This window comes from Perognathus longimembris, chromosome 18 (assembly GCF_023159225.1).
Source record: "Perognathus longimembris pacificus isolate PPM17 chromosome 18, ASM2315922v1, whole genome shotgun sequence".
NCBI classification, from domain to species: Eukaryota; Metazoa; Chordata; class Mammalia; order Rodentia; family Heteromyidae; genus Perognathus; species Perognathus longimembris.
In genome coordinates, this window is record NC_063178.1 from 35,643,161 (window position 1) to 35,653,019 (window position 9,859).

The 9,859-nt window shown below is 39.2% G+C and overlaps 2 pseudogenes; both read right to left on the bottom strand.

Moving 5' to 3' along the window:
* Positions 1 to 2,293: 2,293 nt before the first annotated feature.
* On the bottom strand, positions 2,294 to 3,282 carry LOC125367303 (annotated as a pseudogene).
* Positions 3,283 to 4,532: 1,250 nt separating this feature from the next.
* Positions 4,533 to 5,338, bottom strand: LOC125367305 (annotated as a pseudogene).
* Positions 5,339 to 9,859: the final 4,521 nt, after the last annotated feature.

Below are 9,859 nucleotides of genomic sequence, written 5' to 3' on the forward strand. Positions count from 1 at the left end.
TTGCTTATTATTGTAATGCTTCAGGAAACTTAATAGCAAAATTTGTCCATGTTTACCTCCATAAATAAACTATTTCAATTTATACACGACCATGGATTTTCCTGTTTTTTTTTTCATATGTTATAAATATATAGCACTTTAAGAATATTATAATTGGGCTAGGAATGTGACTTAGTGGTACAGTGCCTTCCTACCATGTGTGAAGCCTTGGGTTTGATTCCTCAGCACCACATAAACAGAAAAAGCCAGAAGTGGTGCTCTGGCTCAAAAGGTAGAGTGTTAGCCTTGAGCAAAAGGAACCCAGGGAGTGCTCCAGACCTGAGTCTAAGCCCCAGGATTGGCAAAAATACACACACACACAAAACTATTGTCAGCTTTACAAGGAAACTTTAGTTGTTAAGTTTTCTGAAGTTGCTTAATGCAACACAACTACTAGAGGCAAAATCGAATTAATTTCTTCTTATAGACCATACTATGTATGGATACATATGTACATATATACACCCACATACTCATGTGTGTACGTGTCCTTATAATGTCATTTCCTTTATGAAATTGTTAACTACTCAGATTTTTCTTTGAAATTATGAGATTATTTGATTTTTATGTATATAACAATATATGTAATACCAAATTAGTGTTGCAGCTGGTTTTTATGACTAGTTTCATTATGATGTAAAATTTAAAACACACACCAGCAATCTAAGAGATTAAAGAATACATAAATTAAAAAGCAGAGAACTTTAGTTAAAATTCTTGTTCCAACTTACACTAACTTTCATTAACTCATTAAGCTAATTTCTTTAAATCACAATTTGTTACTTTGCTAAAACAGGACTTTCATGTCTTACAGCCTTATTGTAATACATTCTGAGATAGTAAGATGATGAGAAAATTATAAATAGAGTACAGATAAATGTAATATACTGGAAAGAAGATGGAATCAATGGATAAATGGACATCTTATTGCAAATTATTTTATTGTTATTATAATATTACATTACATTAGTTAGGTGGTTTGCTGGCAAGTGAGTTAGTGCCTGGCATTGCCACTAAGCAGGAATTGGTTGAATTTGGGTGCAGACTGACATTTGAGCTTTGTGTTTTTTTTTTAACCAAGAAAATAGTTTATTTTTCTTTCTGCCCATAGAAGATAGTAGTAATACACAATCACACTTGCCTCTCTTGACAGAAACCGTATTATTTGTACAAATAAAAATCCCCAAACACCCTGGCTTTGAACCTGGGCTTAAAGAGGGTGGAAGGAGATTGTAGATTCCAAGCAGGGACAGCCCCAGTGAGTGAGAACTGGGGGGACTTGGAGATCTGGGGACCCCCTAGCTTCACAGTCTTTTGTGTCCACCATGCTCTCAGAGCTGAGTAAGTGAACATGGGTATAAAAGACAGAGGTGACAGCTTGAAGAAAAAGCTCAGGAAACAGATGGAAACTGAAGGAACCAGGAGGGTGGAGTGATGAGAAACCCTGTGTTTTTAATATCTCTTACTGGTGTCAAAGTAAGAAAAGACTGGAGATTTTAAAAACAACACAGTCTGCAATGCAATACAAAAACAAACCAAACCAAACCAGACAGACACCTGCCAGAGAGCCTTAAGACAAAAAAAAGTCTAAAACTTTCCAGAAGTTTTTAAGGTCAGTCCTGCTGGAAATGGAAATGAGCCTGGTGACCGTGAGGTGCTGTCCAGGCTGAGACCTCTCCATGTGCTAAAATGGCACTGCAAAGGGCAAGCACAAGATGGCATTTGCCAGATGCCATTTGCTGCCTGGGATAAGAACTGGTCCCCATGGTATAGACAGAGGTTAAAAGCAAGAAATAAATAGCAACATAAACCACCAAAGGCCACCACTTGCTCTGGAGTTTAAAGTGGTCGTGCTGGCTTCTTGCTTAGTGCAGAACTCCCAGTCAGCCCGGGCTCCTGCTTGGTGCAGATGGCGGACCTCAGCAGCACAGCTCTGCACATCCACTTGCAGGCTGGGCAGTGGAACAATGGGCTATAGGCAAGCCAGGGGAGAGCAAGGCAAAGAGGGTCCCAGAAAAGACTCAGTGAACTCCGGGGGGAGAACCTTCAATGTGCAATCCTGTATTTGCTGTTTCAGTGGAACTGGGTGTAACTGGAGACATGCGAAGATGTAACAGACCATTCCTCTGCAGCAGGCTTCCAGAAAGTTCTCCTTGAAGCAGGGAGACACAGTAAGGTCTTGGCATCATTAGCTACCACCGAGATCAGCTTGGTGAAGGCACCAGTGGTCATGCAGGAAGGCTCCACCCACAGATCCTTCTGTGGTCTCAGGACATGTGTTGTTCTGCCATTTTAACACCATGCCAGCGCAGGGTGGACTCCGGATGTGTACTCACTGTCTTGCCCATCTTCATGAGGAGCCCTTCCACTCTGAGAAAACCAGTAAGGTTTCTCCAATTCCACCAAGCAGGAGGCATACCACAGTTGCACTGGACAGGACCACATCGAACAAGAGTACAGACAACCCAGCTGTGACAACCTTAGCAAAGAAAATCCAGGCTGCACACTGCCTTGGGGCCAGAAGGCTTTTTAATTTCGCTGTGGTGAGCATGAGAAAAAATCTTAAGATTCCACTGGCACAGCAGCTGCCATGGAATCTGTGGAAGGACAGGAACAGGAAGACTAGGACACTGGAGAGGTCACCTGTGGGAAGAGATGCAACTGTCAGGTGCGCCACACTGAATATGTAGTTTCCGTACTGCTGGTCAATGTCACTAATTGTGCTGGGCTTCGGGGATTTACAAAGTAGTTTATAAGATCCTACATAGAATATGTGAATTACAGCCCAGAAATATCTATCTGGATTACACTGGGTGTCATTAAAGGGAAGGCAGCCCACAGCAGCCACGAGGAAGAGGACAATACAAGTCTTTGCAGGAGAGGTTTTCTCTTCCCGAAAACACTTCTAGTACCCACAAACAATAATTTCAGCTACACTGTGCAAAATGAGAAGCACAGGAACAGCCAATCTGGACAAGGCTCTGGACCCAGCAGAGATTATCCCCACAAACACCATGGAAGTGGGAAGCCACGTGGAAATATTAGATTTTGAACAGCAGGTGATCTCCACCCAGCTCAGTTTCCATGACACATGTAGCAAAAATGCACCAACAAATGTCTGCTACCATTGGAATAAGGTAGGGTAGGTAAATTTTAGGACAGAAAGGACATACCTGTTCTAGAGACAAAAAGCCAGTAGCAGATACAAAAGGTGAGGCCAACCAGGGTCCTCCTCCTGCCCATCTGTCAGCTTGCCCTCCACAGCTGGAGATGCTTGGCCTGCTCATCCCCGAAGTCCCAGGCCACCTCTGAGCTCTGTTTGTACACATCTGTTTTCTTAAAAAAGTAGGATTAGCACACAATACTAGCCCAACTACACTCATATCATATGTATTAATGTTCCATTGGCCATACTGGTAACACAGCAAAAAACAGAAGGAAAACTGAGTCAGTCACAAATTGAAAATAAATTATATGAGAGTGGAAGTGTATCTCCTCACATGGGGTTTTGTTAAGAGAAAAATGAAATTTAAATAAGTTTCACAGACTGTCATATTCATGTAATTAATACTTAGTTATATGTTTGACTTTCACAATAATTAAAGAATGGAAAAGAGAGAAATGGCTTCTATCTTGTGGCTTTCTTTTGAAAATGGATCAAGAATCTCTAAGAGCCAGAGTCAAGGAGTAGGTAACATTGATACTTGATATACAAAACCGAACAGCATATTCTATATCCATATGAGATAAAGGATTAGTACAATCTTTATGTCAGGCCCATTATGGTGTTTGAGCCCGCCAGGTGTGTCCCTTTCAGTTATCTCTGTTGCTAACTTATCTGTCTTCTATCTTCATAATAAAATGACCCTAACTGGAAACTAATGGGGTGAGTCATTAGATTCTTTAATAAATAAATATTTTATAGTAAAAACTGGAAACATAAATCATGCTATTTGGGTTGCATAAATGAGCACTTGATAAATGGTGAGTAAAACACAAAGATTTGTGAGAGGTTCACTTTTACTTACTAAAGCAAATCTGTTTTGGTATAATTTTGTCATAAATTAACCTGATAATCTTATCAGAGATGTTAATATAAGAAGATATTGAAATACACTAATAATTCTGGGTTTTGACAGTTGGAGTTTTCACAGTGCTGTTGACTTTTCTCGTAGATAGTCCACACGGTTGGTGTGAAGTGCGGGAGTATGATCCCCTACAAGACAGTGTATTTTTTTAAAATTGTTTTTAGTGTTGGAAAATAATAGTACTTTTATTTGAGTAAGCATTCTGGGGTAAAACGTGTGTTGAATATAATTTCTTGCTATGTTTCCTAACTTGTGATTATTTAAATTTTTTCTCATCAAGAGAGTTAAATAGCACTCAAACCAAAAGTCCAATGAATCAAACTTCTCCTTTCTCCCACTTTTACATGCTCCATTCCAAACATCATTTCCCTGCAAAATTTCTACTTAGTCTCTCAAAAATCAATTCTATGAAAGTTTTCTGAAAGGTTCAGCAATTTCTTTTAGTCTCTGAAAGATTACAGTATTCTGTAAAGCTGCTTCTCCAAGGGTGAGTGTCTCATCTAGCAATCTGAGGAAAGGAAGAGCCAGGGAAAAAGGAGGGCTTCTTTGAGGTGCTTGGTACTTTTCAATGAAGTCTTTGATGTGGATTATCCTATGAGAAATATTAAATTTCTGGACAATTCTTTTCCCATTGGCTAACCAGATCTGTACATTAGTAATGGGTTCCAAGTTGTTCAGTGAAACAGCACATAAAGTATTTTTACTTTCAACTTCAATAATCTTTGCTTTTGAAACAAGTTTTGGTGTAGCACTTCCTAGTCTATGACCCTGTCCTGAGAAGGGTTGGAACACAGGCTTTGTCAATATACAACTTTGTCTTCAACTTTCACATCCACCTCCTCTTTATCAAAAAGACCCTGTAATTCTGCAGGTAATTCCCCCTTCTTGATGGAGTTCAGGAATTGTTGACTTGCACCATCCGAGTAAGTTCTAAAGTCACCGTTGACAGTGAACCAATTTTTCCACAATTTTATATGTATATCTACCTGTTTCTTCTGTTCAGTTGGAGACAAGTATTTGGTACCAATTTTCTGAGCTTCTTCAAAAAGGCTGTCAACTAAGTGTTCACAATTCATTTTCTGGTTATCACTAAGAGGCTGGTTGTCAGATCCTGTGTCACAAACCCATTCTTCTTTTATACTTTCAAGATTGTCTACTTCTTTCATTCTATGTGTTTCCCCGGGCGCGTGCTCAGTTAGCTCAGCACTCCCTGGCACTTTCGCGACTGCAGGGCATGCACACCAAAGCGCCACCACCCTAGGCCACTGACACTCTTGACACTCCTGACACTCCTCTCGGTTTCAATTCCCTCTCGGTCTCCTCCAGGCACTGAGGAGGAGCTAGCGCCAGCGGTGGGGCGGGGAGCTCAAGAGGAAAAGTTTATTTGGGCTAGCAGTTTAAAGATTTTAGTCCTTGGTTTCTTGGCACTGTTGTTTTGGCCTGGTTGGAATATGTCAAGGGGACGGTTTTGTTAGTCCATGGCATCCAGAAAGAGAGAAAGAAGGAAAGAAAAGAAAAGAAAGAAAGAAAGAAAGGGAGAGAGGGAGGGACGGTGGGAAGAAAGAAAGAAAGAAAGAAAGAAAGAAAGAAAGAAAGAAAGAAAGAAAGAAAGAAAGAAAGAAAGAAAGAAAGAGAGGGTCTCAATATCCCCTTCAAGGGAATTCCACATAACCCACATTTCTTCCACTAGGCTTCGCTTCCTAAAGGTCTCACCACTTCTCAATAGTGCCGTAGACTTAGGACCTAGTCAATGTTCCTGAGGGTGGGGCTTCTTAAGGTCAAAAATAGAGCTGTGAGCTATTCTTTGCAACTACAGAATATTGCCCCATATTGCCAAATCAGCCACATATTGCCAAATCAGCCATTTTGTTAATCTATTGTATCCTAAATTTTAGTCACTGGAATTTGTACAAAATATGTGCATGTATTGCATCAAAAGTCTTATTTTCAAAAATATGTACCCTACTGAACAGTAAACACTCAATAAATATTTATTAAATATAAATGCTAAATACCAGAGTATGCACTGACATATCTGATAATACACAGAGCCTAGGAATTTTCAAGCCTGACTTGATGGTCTCTTAAAGTTGAAGGGCATCAACTTACTTGCAGTATTGATGTCTGCACAATGTCATAAAGCATCTTAGATTGTTTTCTTAACAGAAATCAGTGTTGTTGTTGTTTTTTCAAAAAAACAAAGCCAGGGTTGGTATTTCACATCCTTCTCTGTGTTTAACTAGGCCCAACTACCAAGTACTTGTGTATTTCGGGAGATAAAAATCTTTCATGCAAAATGAAAGTGTTTAATAAAATAGAGAGATAAATGGTAATAAAGGGTAGCATAGATTTCTGGATCAAGACATAGCACTGAAAGAAGCTTCTCCCATGTGATTCTGGACATTACAGTAGAGTCAACAAAGGACAGGCTCTTTTCTGAAGAGAGAAAGAGAAAAGGTATTTGAAATGACAGAAATGGTAGGACACCTGAGAAGCACAAAGAAACAGGAAATCTAATCAGAGGTAAGTAAGATCTCTAATGCTAGCTCTCAAACAATGAAGGGAATCTGAAAAGAGAACCACAAAGAAGGCCAGGCAGCACAACTGACTGACAGGGCTAGCCACAGGACATGCTTGAATTTCTCACAAGCCTTAAACTCACTGTGGAGACCTCATGTGGCAGTGACTCCTCCTCCAGTGACTGGCCAGCACTGGAGAAGAAATTCATTTTGTTGCTTTCCATATCTCAGAGATATCTGCATGGGTACCATCATAAGAGAAGATCTATTTGAGATTAAGTTATTCTAGGAAAGAAAACATGGGAAAAATTGCATGTCAAGAAATCTGAGGGTGTTCACCTATGGTGTTTAGATAGGACATAGTCATAGAAGAAAGAGGGTCAGGGTTGGGAATATGGCCTAGTGGCAAGAGTGCTTGCCTCATATACATGAAGCCCTGGGTTTGATTCCCCATTGCCACGTATATAGAAAATAGCTAGAAATGGCACTGTGGCTCAAGTGTTACAGTGCTTGGCTTGAGCAAAACAGAAGCTACGGATAGTGCTCAGGCCATGAGTACAAAGCCCAGGACTAGCAAAAAAAAAGAAGAAGAAGAAGAAGCAGCAGCTCAGGGGGCAGTACCCAGGCCCTAAGTTCAGGAATCAAAGAAGAAGAAAGAGGGTCAGACATTAAACATTCAGAAGTTTGGGCGATGGCGAATTCCTACTGTGATAACTAAGGGAATGGATGGTGCCACTGTGTGTGGTGAGAATATGCCCAATTGCCAGTGAATTATTACAGAGACTGAGAGCACAGGCTGCTGAGTATAGTTTGCTGCAGCATGGACTAAGAACTCTGTACTCCTGGATCACACACACACACACACACACACACACACACACACACACACACTTCTATTTTTCCTATGCTCATCAATTCTTCAAGATTTTGAATGCTCTAGGGACCACGACTACGGGTAGTGGTGGATTCCCTCAGGTATTATTTATATATATATACATACATATATATGTATGTATATATATATAAATATATTTATTTCCACACCTACATGCTTGGTTGTTGGCAGCTTTGAAGGCACACAAATGAAGGGATCTTGTACAAGAGGGAATCTGTGGTGCCCTTAGGCTGCAAAGCACATTGACATTAGCAACAGCTCTGGGTATGCAAGGAAGAGAAGCAGCTAAATCAAATGCAGACAAGAATCTGATAACTGTCCCTTGAACAGCCTGTCCTTTAGCCTACAAACAACACAGACCTGAATAGGGTTGTTGCTCTTATGAATTTTTTTTCGCCTCTCTGAGTGGTATAGGAACTGAATCCCTAAGAGGTGTCCTCCAAGTAAAACAAAAAGAGATGTCCTCAGCAAATGCGCTAATTGCTACCTAGAAGCACAATAAATATGAATAACAGTCAATATGACTCCTCTAAGAGCTTTCAGCTCTTCAATAACCAAATCCAAACACACTAGAATGGTTGAAATGCTGGACCAAAATTTGAAGTCTACTTTTTGGGGTTTGGTTTCATTTTGGTGATATTGTGGTTTGAACTTTGCACTTGGTTGGAAGTTATCTGCCACTTGGAAGATGCTCTGCCACTTATCTCCTACCTCCATATCTCAAAGTCTAGTTTTAGAAAGCATCAATGATGTTGGATAGGACTGCAATTCAAGACCTGGAGGAAAATATTTCTAAACATTGAATGAAAAATTTCACCAGGAGTCTGAGATTCAGAATTAAAAAAAAATAAAAAATAGGAATGATAGAATGAAATTTTTCAATAAATCAAGTAAAAATACACAGTGGAACATGTCATCAACAGACTAGATCAAACACATGTAAGAATATGAATGAGTGAAGACAAAATTGAAAAACAGATAGATTCCAATGACAGGAACAAAGTAAGTGGACCACAACTTTCAAAATCACAGTGATATGGCCATGGAATCAAATCTAACAGTCTATCAGGTAGAAGGAAAGTGAAGTGAAAATGAAAAGCGAAGAAAGTATGTTCAATGATGTTATAGCAGAAAATTCCACAAATATAAGGAATGTCATACAGGAAGTATTTAGAATCCAAATTGAAATGATTAGAAAAGAACTTCCCTGTATCACATTGCAGTCAGTGAACAATAGAACAGGAAGGAATACTGATGCCTGCAAGAAAAATAAATTGCCATCTTACTTAGAATGGTAAATAGTATGATATTTACATCAGCCTCTAATCAGTCACAAAAGCCAGAGTTTATAAATTCAGGAAAGTTATACCTTAAAATTGGTGGAAAAAATAAAGACTTTCCGACATATGTATGAAACAAGGGAATTTGTGATCATTAAAGACACTTAAAGAATTCTACACATAGATGAAAATGAGAGTCATCAACGTGAGAGCTCAGGGAAAAAAATGTTTCATATGACGAATGGAAAAGTGAGTAAGAATAAATGAATAAAACATGTTCAATTTATAAACCAGCAAATTCCTAACATCAATAGGGTGAAAAAAAAGAGAAACACTCAAATCAATCGGGAAAATACAATGAAATTATTAAAACCAGAAAAACCTTTCAAATTAAAATGAAAATCATTGTAACTATTCACTGGCTACAAGTGAAAAGTGGAAACATGGAAAGTGAAAGGATTGATAGTAATGTTCTAATTTTGATTTGACTTTGGGAACAAAGCAATTAGGAATAGTTATACCTAACTCTAACAAATTCCACCTCTAGAAAAGAAGTAGTCAGAAGAGGTAAAGAATGTGACATACATTAATTAATAAAGGAACAAAGCCTCAAGAAGATATAATAGTGACAAATTCATATGCATCTAACCATAGTAGATCTAATTTTATGAAGCAACCATTATTGTATGTGAAGACACAGATATGTTTCAAAGACAATAATTATGGGTTACTTTAATTCCCAATTCCTATCAACAGATGAATCTTCTAGAAAAAAAAGTAACAAAGAAACATTACAGCCAGGTACCCACGTGGTTCATGCCTGTAATCCTAGCTAATAAGGAGGCTGAGATCTCAGAATCACAGTTAAAAGCCAGCCTGGGCAGGCAAGTCTGTGAGACAATTATCTCCAATTAGTCACCAGAAAACCAGAAGTGTTGCTGATGGCTCAAAGTGGTAGAGTGCTAGCCTTGAGCTGAAGAGCTCAGGGACAGCATGCAGGCCAAGAGTTCAGTCTCCACGACCGACCAAAAAAAGCAT